Source organism: Perognathus longimembris, chromosome 5 (assembly GCF_023159225.1).
Source record: "Perognathus longimembris pacificus isolate PPM17 chromosome 5, ASM2315922v1, whole genome shotgun sequence".
Taxonomy (NCBI): Eukaryota; Metazoa; Chordata; class Mammalia; order Rodentia; family Heteromyidae; genus Perognathus; species Perognathus longimembris.
The window spans coordinates 87,123,591-87,142,593 of NC_063165.1; the positions used below are offsets into that span (position 1 = coordinate 87,123,591).

A 19,003-nucleotide genomic window follows, 5' to 3' on the forward strand; every position below is an offset into this window, starting at 1 on the left:
CCCAGGGCTTCATGTATACGAGGCATGCACTCTAGACACTAGGCCGTATTCCCAGCCCTGTGTCTGCTTCTTTTGTTCTTTCCTGTAATCACTTTGCAGAATCCAGGATGGTCTGGACCATATGCCAAATATCAATTGTTGGGAAAATGGAGAACAGAAAAGGAATAGGCCGGACTCGATCATCAACAGGCGAGGACAGTTTATTGAGGAACAGCGAGGGGAGCAGACCTTCCCGCAGATTTGGAGGTTGTGCGAGGGGGTGAATTTGGGACCAGGCTTATGAGGGGTGTGAGCAAGGAGGCGGAGGTTATTGAAAGGCCACTAGGTCTAGGAAGTTGGTGGCTTGTCCTTGGGCCCACAATGGATGGTTTACAGCTGGGCTTAGGTGAATTGCCCTGCCTGCACATTAAAGCAGGTCAGCTCATACGTGGGGTTTTGCCTGATGCCTGTATAGGCCTGGGAAAACTAGTGGGGGTCAATCCTTCCTATTCCATGTTTGAATACATAGAGAGGATGGGCCTAGAAGGGAGAGGCACGTCCTTCCTACAGGATCTTTGGCTACACAGAAAGAATGGGCTGAGAGGGGAGCAACAAGGAGTTATGAGGACAAAGCAGACTCCCCTCATCAACCACCAGGCCCCACCCCATCCACCGATCCGTCCACTGCCCGGCCAGCTGCTCTCACCTCTGACTGCCTCCCAACAACTTGTGGCTTGGGACCGTCTTCACTGTGCGCGCCTTTCTTACTTCCTGCCACCAGGTCTCCCTATTTAACCTAAGGCGAATCTCTGCACCCCTGACAATGACTAAGGACGTACAAAAGTACCCTCCTCCTATGACTGTCAAGGGATAAATCTCCTTCCACTGACCTTCACCTCATCTCCTGATTTGACTAGAGACCAGACCAGACATGTGGGATTCTGGGAGTTTGAGCCTGGATCAAAATCTCCAGTTTTCGTCCATTCCTCCCCATCCTCTCCCCCATGAAAACAAAGGAATGTTATCCTTGAGGCCCCTCATCTCTGCAGGAGCATATTTTCAGTTTCAATAAACCTATGCTCTGTTGCTGCTTGACTGCAATGGAGACCTAGCTGGAAGTTCCCCAACTCTGAGACCCTAATCTAGTAACACATTTCAAATGTCTCTCAGGGGAAAGGTAGTTTAACAGTAGGAAATAATGTAAAAGTAACATTTTTGGCATAGACAGGATTGACCTTGAGCGATGGACCGCTCCCTTGAGCCATGCGCTCAGTCCTGTTTCTGCAGTGTGCATTTCTCATGCTCAGTCCTGTTTCGGCAGTGTGCATTTCCCATGCTCAGTCCTGTTCTGCAGTGTGCATTTCTCATGCTCAGTCCTGTTTCTGCAGTGTGCATTTCCCATGCTCTCAGTCCTGTTCTGCAGTGTGCATTTCCCATGCTCAGCCTGTTCTGCAGTGTGCATTTCCCATGCTCTCAGTCCTGTTCTGCAGTGTGCATTTCCCGTGCTCTCAGTCCTGTTCTGCAGTGTGCATTTCCCGTGCTCTCAGTCCTGTTCTGCAGTGTGCATTTCCCATGCTCAGTCCTGTTCTGCAGTGTGCATCTCCCATGTTCTCAGTCCTGTTCTGCAGTGTGCATTTCCCATGCTCAGTTCTGTTCTGCAGTGTGCATTTCCCATGCTCAGTTCTGTTCTGCAGTGTGCATTTCCCATGCTCTCAGTCCTGTTCTGCAGTGTGCATTTCCCATGCTGTCCTGTTCTGCAGTGTGCATTCCCCATGTTCTCAGTCCTGTTCTGCAGTGTGCATTTCCCATGCTCAGTCCTGTTCTGCAGTGTGCATTTCCCATGTTCTCAGTCCTGTTCTGCAGTGTGCATTTCCCATGCTCTCAGTCCTGTTCTGCAGTGTGCATTTCCCATGCTCAGTCCTGTTCTGCAGTGTGCATCTCCCATGCGCTCAGTCCTGTTCTGCAGTGTGCATTTCCCATGCTCAGTTCTGTTCTGCAGTGTGCATTTCCCATGCTCAGTTCTGTTCTGCAGTGTGCATTTCCCATGCTCTCAGTCCTGTTCTGCAGTGTGCATTTCCCATGCTGTCCTGTTCTGCAGTGTGCATTCCCCATGTTCTCAGTCCTGTTCTGCAGTGTGCATTTCCCATGCTCAGTCCTGTTCTGCAGTGTGCATTTCCCATGTTCTCAGTCCTGTTCTGCAGTGTGCATTTCCCATGCTCAGTCCTGTTCTGCAGTGTGCATTTCCCATGCTCAGTCCTGTTCTGCAGTGTGCATTTCCCATGCTCAGTCCTGTTCTGCAGTGTGCATTTCCCATGCTCTCAGTCCTGTTCTGCAGTGTGCATTTCCCATGCTCAGTCCTGTTCTGCAGTGTGCATTTCCCATGCTCAGTTCTGTTCTGCAGTGTGCATTTCCCATATTCTCAGTCCTGTTCTGCAGTGTGCATTTCCCATGCTCTCAGTCCTGTTCTGCAGTGTGCATTCCCCATGTTCTCAGTCCTGTTCTGCAGTGTGCATTTCCCATGTTCAGTCCTGTTCTGCAGTGTGCATTTCCCATGCTCTCAGTCCTGTTCTGCAGTGTGCATTTCCCATGCTCTCAGTCCTGTTCTGCAGTGTACATTTCCCATGCTCAGTCCTGTTCTGCAGTGTGCATTTCCCATGTTCTCAGTCCTGTTCTGCAGTGTGCATCTCCCATGTTCTCAGTCCTGTTCTGCAGTGTGCATTTCCCGTGCTCTCAGTCCTGTTCTGCAGTGTGCATTTCCCATGCTCTCAGTCCTGTTCTGCAGTGTGCATTTCCCATGTTCTCAGTCCTGTTCTGCAGTGTGCATTTCCCATGTTCTCAGTCCTGTTCTGCAGTGTGCATTTCCCGTGCTCTCAGTCCTGTTCTGCAGTGTGCATTTCCCATGCTCAGTCCTGTTCTGCAGTGTGCATTTCCCATGCTCAGTTCTGTTCTGCAGTGTGCATTTCCCATATTCTCAGTCCTGTTCTGCAGTGTGCATTTCCCATGCTCTCAGTCCTGTTCTGCAGTGTGCATTCCCCATGCTCTCAGTCCTGTTCTGCAGTGTGCATTTCCCATGCTCTCAGTCCTGTTCTGCAGTGTACATTTCCCATGCTCAGTCCTGTTCTGCAGTGTGCATTTCCCATGTTCTCAGTCCTGTTCTGCAGTGTGCATCTCCCATGTTCTCAGTCCTGTTCTGCAGTGTGCATTTCCCGTGCTCTCAGTCCTGTTCTGCAGTGTGCATTTCCCATGCTCTCAGTCCTGTTCTGCAGTGTGCATTTCCCATGTTCTCAGTCCTGTTCTGCAGTGTGCATTTCCCATGTTCTCAGTCCTGTTCTGCAGTGTGCATTTCCCGTGCTCTCAGTCCTGTTCTGCAGTGTGCATTTCCCATGCTCAGTCCTGTTCTGCAGTGTGCATTTCCCATGCTCAGTCCTGTTCTGCAGTGTGCATTTCCCATGCTCAGTCCTGTTCTGCAGTGTGCATTTCCCATGCTCAGTTCTGTTCTGCAGTGTGCATCTCCCGTGCTCTCAGTCCTGTCCTGCAGTGTGCATTTCCCATGCTCAGTCCTGTTCTGCAGTGTGCATTTCCCATGCTCTCAGTCCTGTTCTGCAGTGTGCATCTCCCATGCTCAGTCCTGTTCTGCAGTGTGCATCTCCCATGCGCTCAGTCCTGTTCTGCAGTGTGCATTTCCCATGCTCAGTTCTGTTCTGCAGTGTGCATTTCCCATGCTCAGTTCTGTTCTGCAGTGTGCATTTCCCATGCTCTCAGTCCTGTTCTGCAGTGTGCATTTCCCATGCTGTCCTGTTCTGCAGTGTGCATTCCCCATGTTCTCAGTCCTGTTCTGCAGTGTGCATTTCCCATGCTCAGTCCTGTTCTGCAGTGTGCATTTCCCATGCTCAGTTCTGTTCTGCAGTGTGCATTTCCCATGTTCTCAGTCCTGTTCTGCAGTGTGCATTTCCCATGCTCTCAGTCCTGTTCTGCAGTGTGCATTTCCCATGCTCAGTTCTGTTCTGCAGTGTGCATTTCCCATGCTCTCAGTCCTGTTCTGCAGTGTGCATTTCCCATGCTGTCCTGTTCTGCAGTGTGCATTCCCCATGTTCTCAGTCCTGTTCTGCAGTGTGCATTTCCCATGCTCAGTCCTGTTCTGCAGTGTGCATCTCCCATGCTCAGTTCTGTTCTGCAGTGTGCATTTCTCAGGTAGAATCTCACATGGTTTGGTCTAGGCTGGTCTAAGGCCACAGCTCTCTCAGTCCCGGCCTGACCCTGGCCTCCAGCACGGCCACACCCTGCCGGCCACGGGGGCGCCAGTCACAGACGGCCTGAGACCAGGGGACAGCAGGAGCACCCCACAAACGCCACGCCCTCTCCACCCAGGGAACAGCTTCTGCAAGATGGGGATGGGGGTCCCCACACCCAACAAGACTGCCATCCTTTGCACCCGCAGAAGCGGGACAGCGGGTAGGGAGCCCCGCCCAGGAGGAGGAAGCCCCGCCCAGGAGGAGGAAGCCCCGCCCAGGAGGAGGAAGCCCCGCCCAGGAATAGGAAGCCCCGCCCAGGAGGAGGAAGCCCCGCCCAGGAGGAGGAAGCCCCGCCCAGGGGAGGAACTCGCGCGTGCACACACGCACATGCACACACGGCTGCGAGAAACCCACCAGGCCACCACGCACGCGCCCCGGCATGAGGAGACCAAGGGGGCCCCAAGAATTCTTTTTATTTTCTAATTCTAATTTTAATTTTTTCTTTACTTTGAATTTGTTTGTTTTTCTTTTCTTTCCCCCCCCCTTATTTTTCTCTTCCACTGCTGCTCTGTTTATTCCTGGGCCTGCCGCCCACGGGGATTTCTGGGCCTCCTCCTTCACTGTGTGCATACTTAATTCAGGCTATAATTTGATTACTCAATTTTTTATTTAATTTTAATATTTTTAGTATTATAGACATATTTTAAATTTTTTTCTCTGAAGTTAGGTCTTAGTTTTCTTCCTTCTGCTCCTTTCCTATGTTCCTCTATTCTTACTTTCTCTTATTTTTCATTATATCTCTTAGTTTTTCCTTTAATTTCAGCTGAACCCACTTTCCTTTGTTTAGAGTCTCTATCTCCTTCTTTATTTTCTTTAGTCTATTGATCCTTAGTGGTTTGTGTTTGAACCAGACTGTGTCCATGTCCATCTTGACTGTGTCAAAGAGCCGCATCATCTTATCCTTTCAGTTCAGATTGCTCTGAAGCTCATGACAGATTTGTTCACTGATTATGACTATATGTAAACCCAGCTCCTGAATCACAATAACCCTCCCATAAAATCAAGAAGGGGAGATAGGGAAATATCTGTCTATGATTTTGAATCTCTAAAGTCAGTGCATTTTCAGGGCTTGGGGCTGGTGTTTGTCTTAAATTGTGGTTTGTGGTGGTATTGGATCTGATATTGTCTCCATAAAGGAGAGGTAGAGAGAAAATCTATAATTGTGAACCTCTAAAGTCTGTGCAACTGCAGGGTTCTGGGTTGGTTCTTAACTTAAAATCATGTTCTGGCATGGTATTGGATTTGCTTTTGTTTCCAAATGGGCAGAAAAAGTTGTAAGAAACACAAGAAAAATGGCAAGTCAAGGAACCTCCATTTCCACTGAAAATAAACAGGAAACAGAGCAGTCAATGAAAAACCCAGAGGATAGTTTTCAAAATGCTCCACAAACACTACTGGTAAACATGCTGAATGAAAAGACTGAAAGCCTGCGTGTGGCTATGCATGCATGTGATGAGGTTAGCCAAAGAATACTAGAGGAATTGGCATCCACAAGCAGAAAGGTGGATGAATTCCAACAGAGGGAAATGGATTTCAGTGAAGATATAGCCACTCAGTGAAAGGATTTGAGAGAGAGAACACTGAACATCAAATCAAGTAAGTAAAGAAGTCCACAAATCCAACAAAGAAATTGAAACAATCAAAAATGACCGGTTAGGAGGTAGAGAAATGAAAAAACAAAGTAGAAAGACTTGCCAGCAAATTAGATGATGCATAAGGTAGAGTCTCTGGAATTTAAAATAGTCTAGACTTTATAGAGAGAGAAAAAATAATTATTCAAAGCAAATCCAAGAAACAAGAAATAACCCTACAAGAGATATAAGACATAAGGCCTAATTTAAGGCTACTCGGTATTGAGGAGGGTCTAGAAAAAGAAGCTATATGAATAGGAAATATACTTAACAGAGTCCTAGCAAAGAACTTCCCAAACATCCAATAGGGTAGACCCATTCAGATACAAGAATCCTGTAACAGACCAGAACAGGACATCCCACCACCACATTATAATCTGAATAGGATCAATAGAGCCCAAGATCCTTAAAGCTATGGGGAGAAAAGATCAATCGCCTATGAAAGAAAACCAATCAGAACAACTGCAGACTTATCAGCAGAGACCATGCAAGTAAGAAGAGCCTGAAATGAAGTACTCCATGCCCCAAAGACAAACAACTACCAACCAAGAATAATGTACCCAGCTAAGCTGTCCTTCATAACCGAGGGACAAATAAACACCTTCCACAGCAAAGAAAAATTGAAACAATACATCTCTACCAAACCAGTACCACAAAAGATACTTAAAGACGTTCTACACAAAGAAAACCAACAAGAACATAATATAGGCAGAGAAACGGCCCATAAACAAAGAACCAGATAATTATAGTGAGAATAGCAAGGGTAACATGCATAGAACTACCAAACACTTCTCAATCCTAACTCTCAATATTAATGGACTTAACTCTCCAATTAAATGACACAGTTGGATCAAAAAGCAAAATCCACCTCTGATGTCTTCAGAAGACAGACCTTGCCCACAAAAACAAACATTCTGGTAGTGAAAGACTGGAATCCTATCAAGCAAATAGCACCCACAAGCAGGCTGTAGGTACAATACTAACATCAGATAAAACAGACTTCAAATTAAAAAGAATGAGAAGAGAGAAAGAAGGTCATTTTGCACTAAGAAAGGGATCTCTCCTGCAGGAGGATATAACAATTTGAAATATCTATACACCAAATGCCAGAGCACCCAAATTCAACAAACAACTACTACTGAGCCTAAAATCATACATAGATCCCAACACATTGACTGTTGGGGACTTTAACACACCACTGTTGCCTCTGGATGTATCAACCAGGCACAAACTCAAAAGGGAAGCCTCAGAACTAAACAATTGCATCAACCAACTAGACTCAATAGCTATATAGAGAATATTCCGCCCAGCAGCATCAGAATGTACATCTCCTCAGCAACACGTGGAACATTCTCCAAAATAGATCACATTTTAGGTCACAAAGCAAACCTGGGTAAACTCTTCAGAAATATGGAAATTATTCCCTGCATTATCTCTGACCACAATCAAATAAAAATAGAGCTCAACACCAACAGCCACCAAAGAAAATGCTGTGACTCCCGAAGGCTGAGCAGCACATTGTTGAATCACCAGTGGGCCACTGAAGAGATCAGAAAGGAAATTCACACGTTCATGAAACTTAACAAAAATGAATGCACAATACACCAGCTCCTCTGAGACACGGCAAAAGCAATACTCAGAGGAAAATTTATAGATCTGGGCACCTACATCAACAAATTGGAGAAATCTCAACTCAACAATTTAATGCTGCACCTTAAGGTGCTAGAAAATGAGCAACAAGCCAAACCACAATCTAGTAGACAGAAACAAGCAATTAAAGTTAAATCAGAATTAAATGAATTAGAGTCCAAAAACGCTATGGGAAGGATCAACAAAACAGCCAGTTCTTTGAAAAAACTAATAAAACTGACAAGATCCTTAGCAAATCTGATTTTTAAAAAAAAGAGAGTGAGAGAGAAGGAAAACACACTCAAATAAATAATGTCAGAGATAAGAATAGGAACATTATGATGGAAATAAGATTCAGATCATTATAAGGGAAGACTTTGCAAACCTTTATGCTAACAAAGTCACAAGGGATTTGGAAGAAATAGAAGAATTTCTACCAAATATTAATATGTTCAAACTAAACCAAGAAGATTTAAACCAACTAAATAGACCCATATCAAGTACTGAAATAGAAATGGCAGCAAAAGACCTTCCATCTTTGAAAAGCCCAGGACCAGACAGACTCGCAGCCAGAATTCTGTAAGGCCTTCAAAGGAGTGTGAGAGCCCCCAAAAGCCGAGCCAGAAGGATTGGGAGCACGGAAGGCCCCCTCCCAGAACTCACAGAATGCTAAGCGTTTCCCCAGAAGGCCAATGAGTCCTGGCTTGGTGGGAATTCAGATTTCTATCCTGGGTGTAGGCTACTTCCACATCAAGCTTCCTGGGAACTTGGGGACAGACAAACGTCTATGCTCACTGTATGTCGTTTACTGCTTACATCTGCTTCTTACGATCAAGAAGTTATTTATCCCTTGAGTAAGCATATACCGCACGATGGGTGCTTGTGACTTCAAGGATACTGTGACCTCTCTCTGCATGCATGCCTCTGACCCTACTCAATAAATACCTTGTGAAATGAGCCCAGGGCACCTGAAGCTGGTGCCCCAAACCTCAATTCCAGGGTCTGGTGTCCGTTATAGTCTCGTCCCCAGTCACCGCGGGTTGTGACATCTGGCCCCCAATGTGGGGCGTGAGAGAAGACAGCAGATAAACCAAAGACAATGGAAAGGTCAACTGTGAACCGCTTAAGAGTTCGCAATCCAGGAGTGGGCATTAGCACCGAGCTTCAGGACTACCGGGGTGGCAGTAGGATTTGCTCAAAGCCAAAAGGCCAGGTAGCTTGAGCCCGTGAGCACGTTGCTGACAAAGTCAGGAACATGTAAAAGTAAAGCGAGGAGATGTGGAACAATTGGCCCTGTGTACAGAAAAGTAGAGTGGATGGTCACCTCCGCAGGTTCAGCAATGGAGGGAGAAGGTGATCTTTTTACGTGGCCCAAATCCAGGGTGAGACAATCCTGTTCAAAGCTGGGTCTTCATGCAATTGGTCCACAGTGGTGCTCCCGACTCTTCAAACCCCTCAGCCACCAGAGTGTGGGCCTCTCTCTATGCGGGAAGCTCCTGTGCCAAAGGAAGATGCTGCTAAAAACGTTGGGCCTTGTGACAAGCAACGGAAAAGGGCAACCGAAAACTCTTTAGTCAAAATGTTGCCGGAAACAGAGTCTTGTGACAAAAGTGCAACAGTGTGGCAGAAGACTTTAGATCAGGTATCAAGGAGCACAGCAGATGTGAAGCCCGAGGGGGTGATGGAGATGAGAAACCCAATGGTTCTCAGCCCCCAGTGCCCTCTGTACAGCCAGCTTCCCTGGCTGCAGGGGTGGCGCGCGCTCCCTGGTCTCTGCAGGGATCCGGTGGGCTCTACGTGGGCACGGGAAGCTTACCTGGGCGTGTCTGTGGTGGCAGCTGTTAAATTGCAGCCCCTTGAGAGAGAGGAGGACAAGCCCTGCACTCACGCGCCCAAGGCGGCCTTACGAGACTCTCCTGGAGTTGAACTAGGCCACCACCTGGGCGGCCACCTCCCCTTGCCCGGTGGGCATCCGCAGGGGCTTGGCATCTACTTCCCCACGACTGGGAAATCTTGGCCACAGTGGGCCTAGAACCCAGTCAGGATCTAGAGCTTAAAATGCGGTGGAGCGAGGAAGCCCAGCCAGGCTTTGAAACCTCAACCTGCCCGGCCTCGCATAGAAATGGAGGCAGACCTGCTTCCCAGGCAGACGGCTTGGCTGGAAGCGGCCTCCCCAGGACTGTGCAACAATGAAGCAATTAATCAGGTGTGCAGAGCCCGGAAAGAGGTAACATGGCCAGGAAAAACAGCTGTCGCTTCTGCAAGAATCAGGCAGGGAGGCCTGGAACCGTCTGTTGATTTCATAGCACAGTTAAAAGACAATCTTCACAAAACTGTACTACAAACTGAGTTAAGAGACTGACTTCTCCGATTGTTTACTGTTTAATAATGCTAATTCTGTGTCAAAGTCTGTGGCAATCTTACAAATTACATTAAAGCTTATAATGACATTGGCTCCTCTGTGGCAGCCATAATTAGACTCAAAATTAAAAGTTTTTAAATGTTTTAGATGTGAAACAATGGGATACATAAAAAGAAATTGTTCAAAAAAAAAAAAGAACTGCTAGCAAATTCAGAGCTTTGTACAAGTTAAGTAACCCTCTTTGTGTAGGATGGGGGTTGCTCGATGCTTCTATAAACTTCTACTGCATCTATAAATTTATTTAGGAAGTGTACCCTCTCTTTGGCCAATTTTCTTTTTTGTTGGTGGTGGTGGTGGTTGTGGGGCTTGAACTCAAGACCTGGGTGCTGTCCCTAAGCTCCTCGGCTCAAGCCTAGCTCTCTACCACTTGAGCCACAGAGCCACAGCGCCACTTCTGGTTTTCTGGTGTTAATTGGAGATAAGAGTCTCATGGACTTTCATGCCTGGGCTGGCTTTGAACCACAATCCTCAGATCTCAGCTGCCTGAGTAGCTAGGATGACAGGCATGAGCCACCAGCACCGGTCTCCCAATTTTCTTTACAGGCCCTGAGGACTAGAAACCTAGCAGATATTCAAAGATCAATTCATATACAACTATGCCTTGCCAACAGAGTTATCTAAACATATTCTGTTCTTTGCCATCTAGGTCTTAATTATCTGTGGAAAATGCTGTACGTTGTTTATGTGTTTCGTCTCATAGTTTGTTTTGTGTTGTCTGTTTTTCTAACACTGACCACATGGTTCTGTCATATTGGGCAAACTGGAATTCCTTTAAAACCTAAGTGCATTAAAACTTGTGCACAAATGTATGAACACGTTCAAAATAATATGATATTTTAAAGCTTAAAATCTGTCATTATAAGCCAGGCGTTATGGTTCAAAGTGGCAGAGCACTAGTCTTGAGCTGAAGAGCTCAGAGACAGTGTCCAGGCCCAGAGTTCAAGGCCCATGCCTGACCAAAAAAAAAAAAAAATCTGTCATAATAGTGTAAAAAAAATAGTTTCCTTTAGATAAGAAAAGGATTTGGGAGGTAAGAATTGTCCTAAATGTTTGTTTCAAAATAAAGCAAGGAAAAAGACTAAGGATTTAAGACTCAAATACATTGCAGAATAAATCTTAAATTTATAAGATAAAAAGCTTATCAGTAAAGTTGATATGTAACTAAGATGTCTGTGATTTAAATAAAGTAAAAATTAATATACTATAAAACCAACATCTCATACTTTGTGCTCATTTCATATAGATGCTTCTTTCTTTCCTTTCAGACAGACACTAAAAACCTAAGTTATGTGGCCAGTTTGATTTCATTTTCCTAGAAACTGCCCCTTGGGATATATTAAAAATTAAAAAGCTTTAAAAAGGTGAGTTAAAAGAAAAAAGGGTTAATCTGTACAATATAATTTGGTTTCAGTGCTATTCTGCAATTAGATACAAATTAGGAAGAGTGAAATTATTCTGAGATCCTTGGTTTATTGAGTCTGGATTCTTGGTGCAGTGATTCTTACATGAAAACAAACAGCAAAACTATGCTATTTGAGTCCAAAAGTTTTCTAAGAGCTAACTCAAACCACCACCACCAAAAAAAAAAAAAAAAAAAAAAAAGTGGCAGCTTTAAATTCCAGGTGGCCAGAAGAGAAATGGGTGTTGGCTAGAAGCTCTAGGTTCAAAAGGGTTAGCTTAAATGCAAATTAACAGTGGAAATGGCCTTGGAAAGGGGATTCGAAAAGAAAAATTATCCAAAATATATGTTTCAAGGCGAAGAAAGAGAAAAATTAGGACTACTAAATTTCACTTAAGTATTTATGCTAAGGTCCTTCAAATAAACATCTTTTAACTAAAATGCTAAATTTTCACCTTAAAACAAATTCAATAAGTCTTTTAACAAGCAGCTCCTAAAGAGCTGCCAGAAAGCCACAAATCCTCAGCCTCTCAGAAACCACAGCACAGGTTTCAAATATGTTTAATATGTCTTCAATATGTGTTTAATACATGCTTAATATGTCTGATTTCCAAGTATATAAATTGCCTTAAAGAACTTCTGTAGCGTGCTCGCTTTGGCAGCACATATACTAAAATTGGAACGATACAGAGAAGATTAGCATGGCCCCTGCGCAAGGATGACACGCAAATTCGTGAAGCGTTCCATATTTTTGTAAGGAAATGGAAGGACTTGGAAAAAGTTATACTAAGTGAAGTGAGCCAGACCCAAAGAAACATGGACTCTATGGTCTCCCTTATTGGGAATAATTAGTACAGGTTTAGGCTAGTCATAGCAGAGCATCACAAGGCCCAATAGCTATACCCTTATGATCACATAAGATGATGCTAAGTGAAATGAACCCCATGTTATGGAAACAATTGTTATATCACAGTTGTAACTCCTTTCAACGTCCCATGTGTATATGTAGCTTCTATTATTGATGATGTTCTTGTATCACCTTCCTGTGGTTGTACCTACACTATCTCTGTAATCTTATCTGAGTATATTGGAAACCGTGTATACTGGTATTGGAAATTGAAAGGGAATACCAAAATTGAGAGACACAGGGTAAAAAAAGACAAACAACTACAAAAGCAATACTTGCAAAACTGTTTGGTGTAAGTGAACTGAACACCTGGGGGGGGGGGGCGGGAAGGGAAAGGGGGAGGAGGGAGGGGGATGAGGGACAAGGTAACAAACAGTACAAGAAATGTATCCAATGCCTAACGTACGAAACTGTAACCTCTCTGTACATCAGTTTGATAATAAAAATTTGAAAAAAAAGAACTTCTGTAGCAATTATAACCAGGCCCACAAGGAAGAGACAGTGATCTAACTTGCCCTTAAAGATCAACCTCCGCAGGCTCAGGAGGAGCTGCAACTGCTACAACATATTCAAAATATCCAGTACCAAAAAGGTAAGGTCTCTTTATTTCTAAAATATACACAATGGATTTTGCCAAAAAAAAAAAAATGTTAAAAGCTATCCTATTTCAAAAACACCTCTTAATTTTACTGAGCAAAAAGGGGAAGGCCTATTGTTCCAGTAATAACTAACTCCCCTTAACAGTCTACACAGCAAAATAAACTGCTAAAAGCCTGCTTCTTTTAATCTCATTAGAGCTCATTCTCAATTGCCCAGTCCTTTGTCCCAGGGCAGAGTTTATTGTTAAAGTATTCCCTCTACTATTAGAATAGACAGTGCTCCTGCCAATACTAGTGCTAAATTGCAAACTTTCCTAAATAAATAACAAATTAAACATATTACAGAAATTCCTTACAATCCACAAGGTTGAGCCATAGCGGAAGGCAGTAATTTTACACTCAAGCCCCAATTAAATAAACAAAAAGAGGAGATAGGTGTAGGTCACTGGACCCCCAAAGAGCAGATAGCAACGGCATTATGTGCCCTTTGAAAGAATCCACCCCGGCCATCCCGGAAGACCACGCAGAGACAGTCCTGTGCAGGAGGAGGTGTAGGAGGAGGTTTATTGGAGAGGCCATCTTGCCCATGGGAGAGAGAGCAATGTGGTGTCTGTCCCCATCAGGGGGACCCTTGTAACACCGGGGCTATTAGTGGGAGGTAGGTCTGGGTGGGGAGAGTGCGGGTGCCCCCCCAGTCCTGGGAGGAATGCAGGTGTGAGTAGAGGGCAGTTGGCAGATGTCGCTGAGGGCTACAAGCTGGTCCCAGGGGTGAAGTGGGAGGGGGACCTGATTGAGGACCTGATATGGAAGGAGTGCTAATACCCTTAACTTTGGGAAATTAAATTTTCCATCGAATGCTTCAGCAGCAGATAAACATTGGAAAGACCCCCCCCAAAAAAATCCAATCTTCATGTCCACTATACTATATGGTTGAAGGATGACACAGATGATAACTGGAAACCCAGGACTGTTAAAGTATGGGGCCGTGATTATGCTGGCATGTCCACGGGTTCAGCAGATGTCTGGCTACCAGCCCAGAAATTAAAACCTAGAAACCAAGAGAAAATCATCCAACATGAAGGAGCCTCTGGAAGAATCCTTCAAGAGGATGAAGATAACTCAAGGCACCAGGAGAACAGCCCAAACCACAACAACGACCATTCTCACCTGGGGAAAGATGAAGAAGCAGAGAGACTCTTAACCGACAGGAAACTGATGCAATGTCATTGTAATGATGGTGGTGTTTATTCATATTGCTAGTACCTCTTGCTCAATACAAGCCTCTGTTTGGGGGCTTCCTATGCTGGGTAAGCCATTGTACTTAAATTGTACTGTGACATGTAACAACCCAGAAATAAGACCTGTCCATTGGTATAAAGACAGAGTTAAAATATTTAGTCAGAGAAAGCTTGGGGGACCTTGGATAAACATCTGTGATCAGTCTAGCATAGATAATATCCAATTTGGTATAGTTAAACTTATGGCCTCCCCTAAGGATGAAGGGAAATAAAATTGTTCCAAAATATAGAAAGGCTGCCCACAAGATAGTGTTCTTACAGTAAAAAAAATGACACCGTATATTTGGCCCTTGAGTCAGAACTTACCAGTTCTTCAAATTTATTGCTTCAACTAGCCATTAATACTATGAATAAAACTTCTATTTGTATAAAAGAAGGCATTTCTGTGCAAAAGTCCTAACACAGAACTTAGTAGGAATTGCTGAGCTTAAAAGGGTACAAAATTGGGCTGGGAATATGGCCTAGTGGCAAGAGTGCTTGCCTCCTACACATGAAGCTCTTGGTTCGATTCCCCAGCACCACATATATGGAAAACGGCCAGAAGGGGCGCTGTGGCTCAGGTGGCAGAGTGCTAGCCTTGAGCGGGAAGAAGCCAGGGACAGTGCTCAGGCCCTGAGTCCAAGGCCCAGGACTGGCAAAAAAAAAAAAAAAAAAAAAGGTACAAAAATACACCTCAGGATGAAATTAGCAATCAAGAAGGTAAGCTATTAGAGAATGAATTAACTTTGGACCTTGACTGTACAGTCCATCCTGAGTGTTTATGCTTCAACTGTGTAGATGACCTTAGTAACCGCTGTCTGTGATGATCCTCCGTTTGTCTAAAGGAAAAAGACTTGGCATTGGCTAGTCTTTCTTTTGTGGAGGAATGGCATATCATGTTCTAAAGAAAAATTATTCAGGACTCTTACGACTCTTACATTGGGAGGAAGGTGCCTCTCAGTAATTTGACCCATCAAATTAAGGGGTGTATGAGAAATGAGTACCCCCAACATTGTGATGACAACCTTGTGCTGTTAAGTATAGCTACTGTGGCTGTAGCTGCAGCTTTGATTCTGCCTGTCCCTGGACTTGTATCCAGAAAAAAACTCAGCAGGCGTGTATTTTCAACAAAATGACAAATGTCACAGCTATGGTTTTGGAAGAGATAAATCAGAAAATGAAGGAATTAAGAAGAGGAATTTTACAAAATTGAGCTGCCACAGATTATTTGCTGTTGGAAAATCATTTAAGATGTGAGCAATTTGATGAATTGTGCTGCTTTAATACAACTGAGAATTCTCAAAAGATTCAGAACCATCTAGAGCAGCTCAAACAGGAACTGAAAAAGTTAGAAATTCAGTGATAGCGGGGGAGTTCCAGAGTGTTTTTCCTGGTTTTTGCCTTTCCTGGACCTGATAGTCTCTATTTTAGGGACTATTCAACTAGCTCCCTGCCCATTTCAATGTTTATCTTCTAGCATCCAGTGTATGCTGGCTCAAACAGAAATGAAGATTATGCTTTCTGAAATAATAGAAAAAGAGGAGTTGTGAGAGCCCCCAAAAGCCAAGCTGTGAGATCCAGAGGATTGGGAGCACGGAAGGCCCCCTCCCAGAACTCACAGAATGCTGAGTTCCCCAAAATGGTCAATGAGTCCTGGCTTGATGAGAATTCAGATTTCTATCCTGGGTGTAGGCTACTTCCACATCAAACTTTCTGGGAACTTGGGGATAGACAAACGTCTATGCTCACTGTATGTTATTTACTGCTTACATCTGCTTCTTAAGATCAAGAAGTTACTTATCCCTTGAATAAGCATATACCGCACGATGGGTGCTTGTGACTTCAAGGATACTGTGACCTCACTCTCTGCATGCATGCCTCTGACCCTACTCAATAAATACCTTGTGAAATGAGCCCAGGGCACCTGAAGCTGGTGCCCCAAACCTCAATTCCAGGGTCTGGTGTTCATTATAGTCTCGTCTCTGCTCACTGTGGCTTGTGACAAAGGAGAACTCAATCCAATATGCCTGAAACTCTTCGATGAAATTCAGAGCAAAAGATCACTACCAAATTTGTTCTATGAGGCCACCATAATCCTCATCCCCAAACCAGATAGGAACCTATCAAAGAAAGAGAACTATAGACCCATCTCCTTAATGAGCATCAATGCAAAACTTTTCCATAACATTCTGTCCAACTGGCTTCAACAACTAATCAAAAAACTCATACACTATGACCAAACAGGATTCATTCCAGGGGTGCAAAGCTGGTTCACTAAATGCAAGTTAATTAAGGTAATTCAACACATCAATAGGAACAAGGACAAGCACCACATGATCATTTCCATAGATGCAGGAAAATGCATTTGACAAGATCCTACACCCCTTTATGATAGAAGCTCTGGAAAAGTAGGAATCCATGGAACATTCCTCATTATAATAAAGACTGTACAAGACAAACCTACAGCAAGTTATACTTAATGGTGAAAAATTAAAGCCGTCTCCTCTAAAATCAGGAACAAGATAAGGATGTCCCCTCTCTCGACTCCTCTTCAATATAGTATTGGAATTCCTAGCTAGAGCAATAAGGCAAGAGATAAACATAAAAGGGATCCAAATAGGGAAAAAGGAAGTAAAATTCTCTCTCTTTGCAGATGACACGATCCTGTATTTACAGAACTCCATAGACTCCTCTCCAAAGTTACTTGAGCTGATTGGAAACTTGGACAAAGTAGCAGGGTATAAAATTAACCCACAAAAATCAATAGCTTTTCTATATGCCAACAATGAAAACAGCAAGGCTGAAATGAGGAAAATAACTCATTTTGTAATAGCCTCAACCAAAGATGTGAAAGACCTCTATGATGAAAACTTTAAAAACCTCCAAATTGATTAAAGCAGATCTAAGGAAGTAGCAAAATCTGCCATGCTCCTGGATGGGGGAGGACTAACGTTGTGAAAATGGCAAGATGGCCAGTCAGTGCAATACCCAATGAAATCCAACAACGTCAATCATATAGAAGAAGCAACCCACAAATTCAAATGGAATCATAGAAGACCCCAAATAGCAAAAGCAAACCTTAGCAGGAAGAACCATGCTGGCAGAATACCAACACCAAACTTCAAACTCTATTATAAAACAATAGTTCCCAAAAACAGCTTGGTACTGGCACATGAATAGACCTGAGGACCAATGGAACAGAAGACCCAAAAATGATCCCAAAGACCTAACACCACCTAATCTTTCATAAAAAAAGCCCAAACTATCAGATAGAAGAAACTCATCAACAGATGGTGCTGGCAGAATTGGCTATACACGTGTACAAAATTGAAGTTAGATCCTTATATATCACCCTGCACCAGAATCAATTCCAAATGGATCAAAGACCTCAAGGTAAGAGCAGATACCCTAAAAATATTACAGGAAGGGATAGGGGAATAGTAGGTCTCCTTGACACAGGTTGAAAGTTCCTAAATAAAGATCCAGAAACACAACAAATCAAAGAAAGGCTGCATAAATGGGATTGCATCAAACTGCAAGCTTCTGCACGGCAAAGGACATAGCTAGTGAGATAAATAGAAAGCCCACAGACTAGGAGAAGATCTTTACTAACTATAGAACAGACAAAGACCTCATATCAAAAATATACTTAGGGCCAAGCACTGGTGGCTCACATCTGTAATCCTAGCTACTCAGGAGGCAGAGATCTGAGGATGGAGGTTCAAAGCCAGCCCAGGCAGGAAAGTCTATGAGACTCTTGTCTCCAATTACCACCAGAAAACCGGAAGTGGTGCTGTGGCTCAAATAGTAGAGTGCTAGCCTTGACCTGAAAGAGCTCAGGGACAGCACCTGGGCCCAGAGTTCAAACCCCACGACTACCCCCCCATATATATATTTAGAGCTCAAAATATTAAATCCACCCAAAAGAAATCCTCAAAGAAACAACCACTCCATTAATAAGTGAGCTAAAGAATTAAAGAGACTTCTCTAGAAAGGAAATAAGAATAGCCAATACACATGAAGAAATGTCCAACATCTCTGGCCATAAAAGAAATGCAAACCAAAGCCACATTGAGATTCCACCTCACCCCAGTTAGAATGGCCATCATCAAGAAAAGTAACAATAACAGATGCTGGCAGGGATGTGGCCAAAAGGGAACCCTACTACACTGTTGGTGGGAATGTAAACTCGTTCAACCAGTCTGGAAAGCAGTGTGGAGGCTCCTCAAAAGGCTAAACATAGAGCTCCCCTATAACCCAGCAATCCCACTCCTGGGAATTTACCTAAATGATCACAAACAAGGCCACTCTAAAGCTACCAGCATAATTATGCTCACTGAAGCATTATTTATCATAGCTAAGATATGGAACCAGCCCAGATGCCCCTCAGTAGATGAATGGATCAGGAAAATGTGGTATATACACACAATGGAATTCTATGCTTCCATCAGAAAGAATGGTGTCACCGCACTCATAAGGGAATGGAAAGACTCGAAAAGAATCACAGAAATGGTGGTACAAAGGGTGAACCAATGCAACAGTGCTACTCACTAAACAATTATGTTGGAAATGAACTTTACAACTTGGGGGAGAGGGAAGTAGGGGGGAGGGGAAGCAGGAGAGAATGAGGGAGGGGGCTAACACTGTTGAAAAGAAATATACTCACTACCTTGCTTATGTAACTGTAACCCCTCTGTACATCACCTTTACAATAAAATAAAATTTAAACAAGAAAACAAAATGTAATTGTCTGGGGGTAATATTTATTCATTTACAAATACATTCCTGTATACAGCAAGTGAAAAACACAGCCTCTTACTCCAGATTTCTGTCTACATAGCCTGATTACTAAGCCCCTTTAGGGTTTT

At 43.8% G+C, this 19,003-nt stretch overlaps 1 non-coding gene across 1 annotated transcript; it reads left to right on the forward strand.

The window, feature by feature from the left end:
- The first annotated feature begins 11,998 nt into the window (after positions 1–11,998).
- On the forward strand, positions 11,999–12,105 carry LOC125352130. The gene has a single exon (XR_007211124.1). It is a non-coding gene; the product is annotated as a U6 spliceosomal RNA (small nuclear RNA).
- Positions 12,106–19,003: the final 6,898 nt, after the last annotated feature.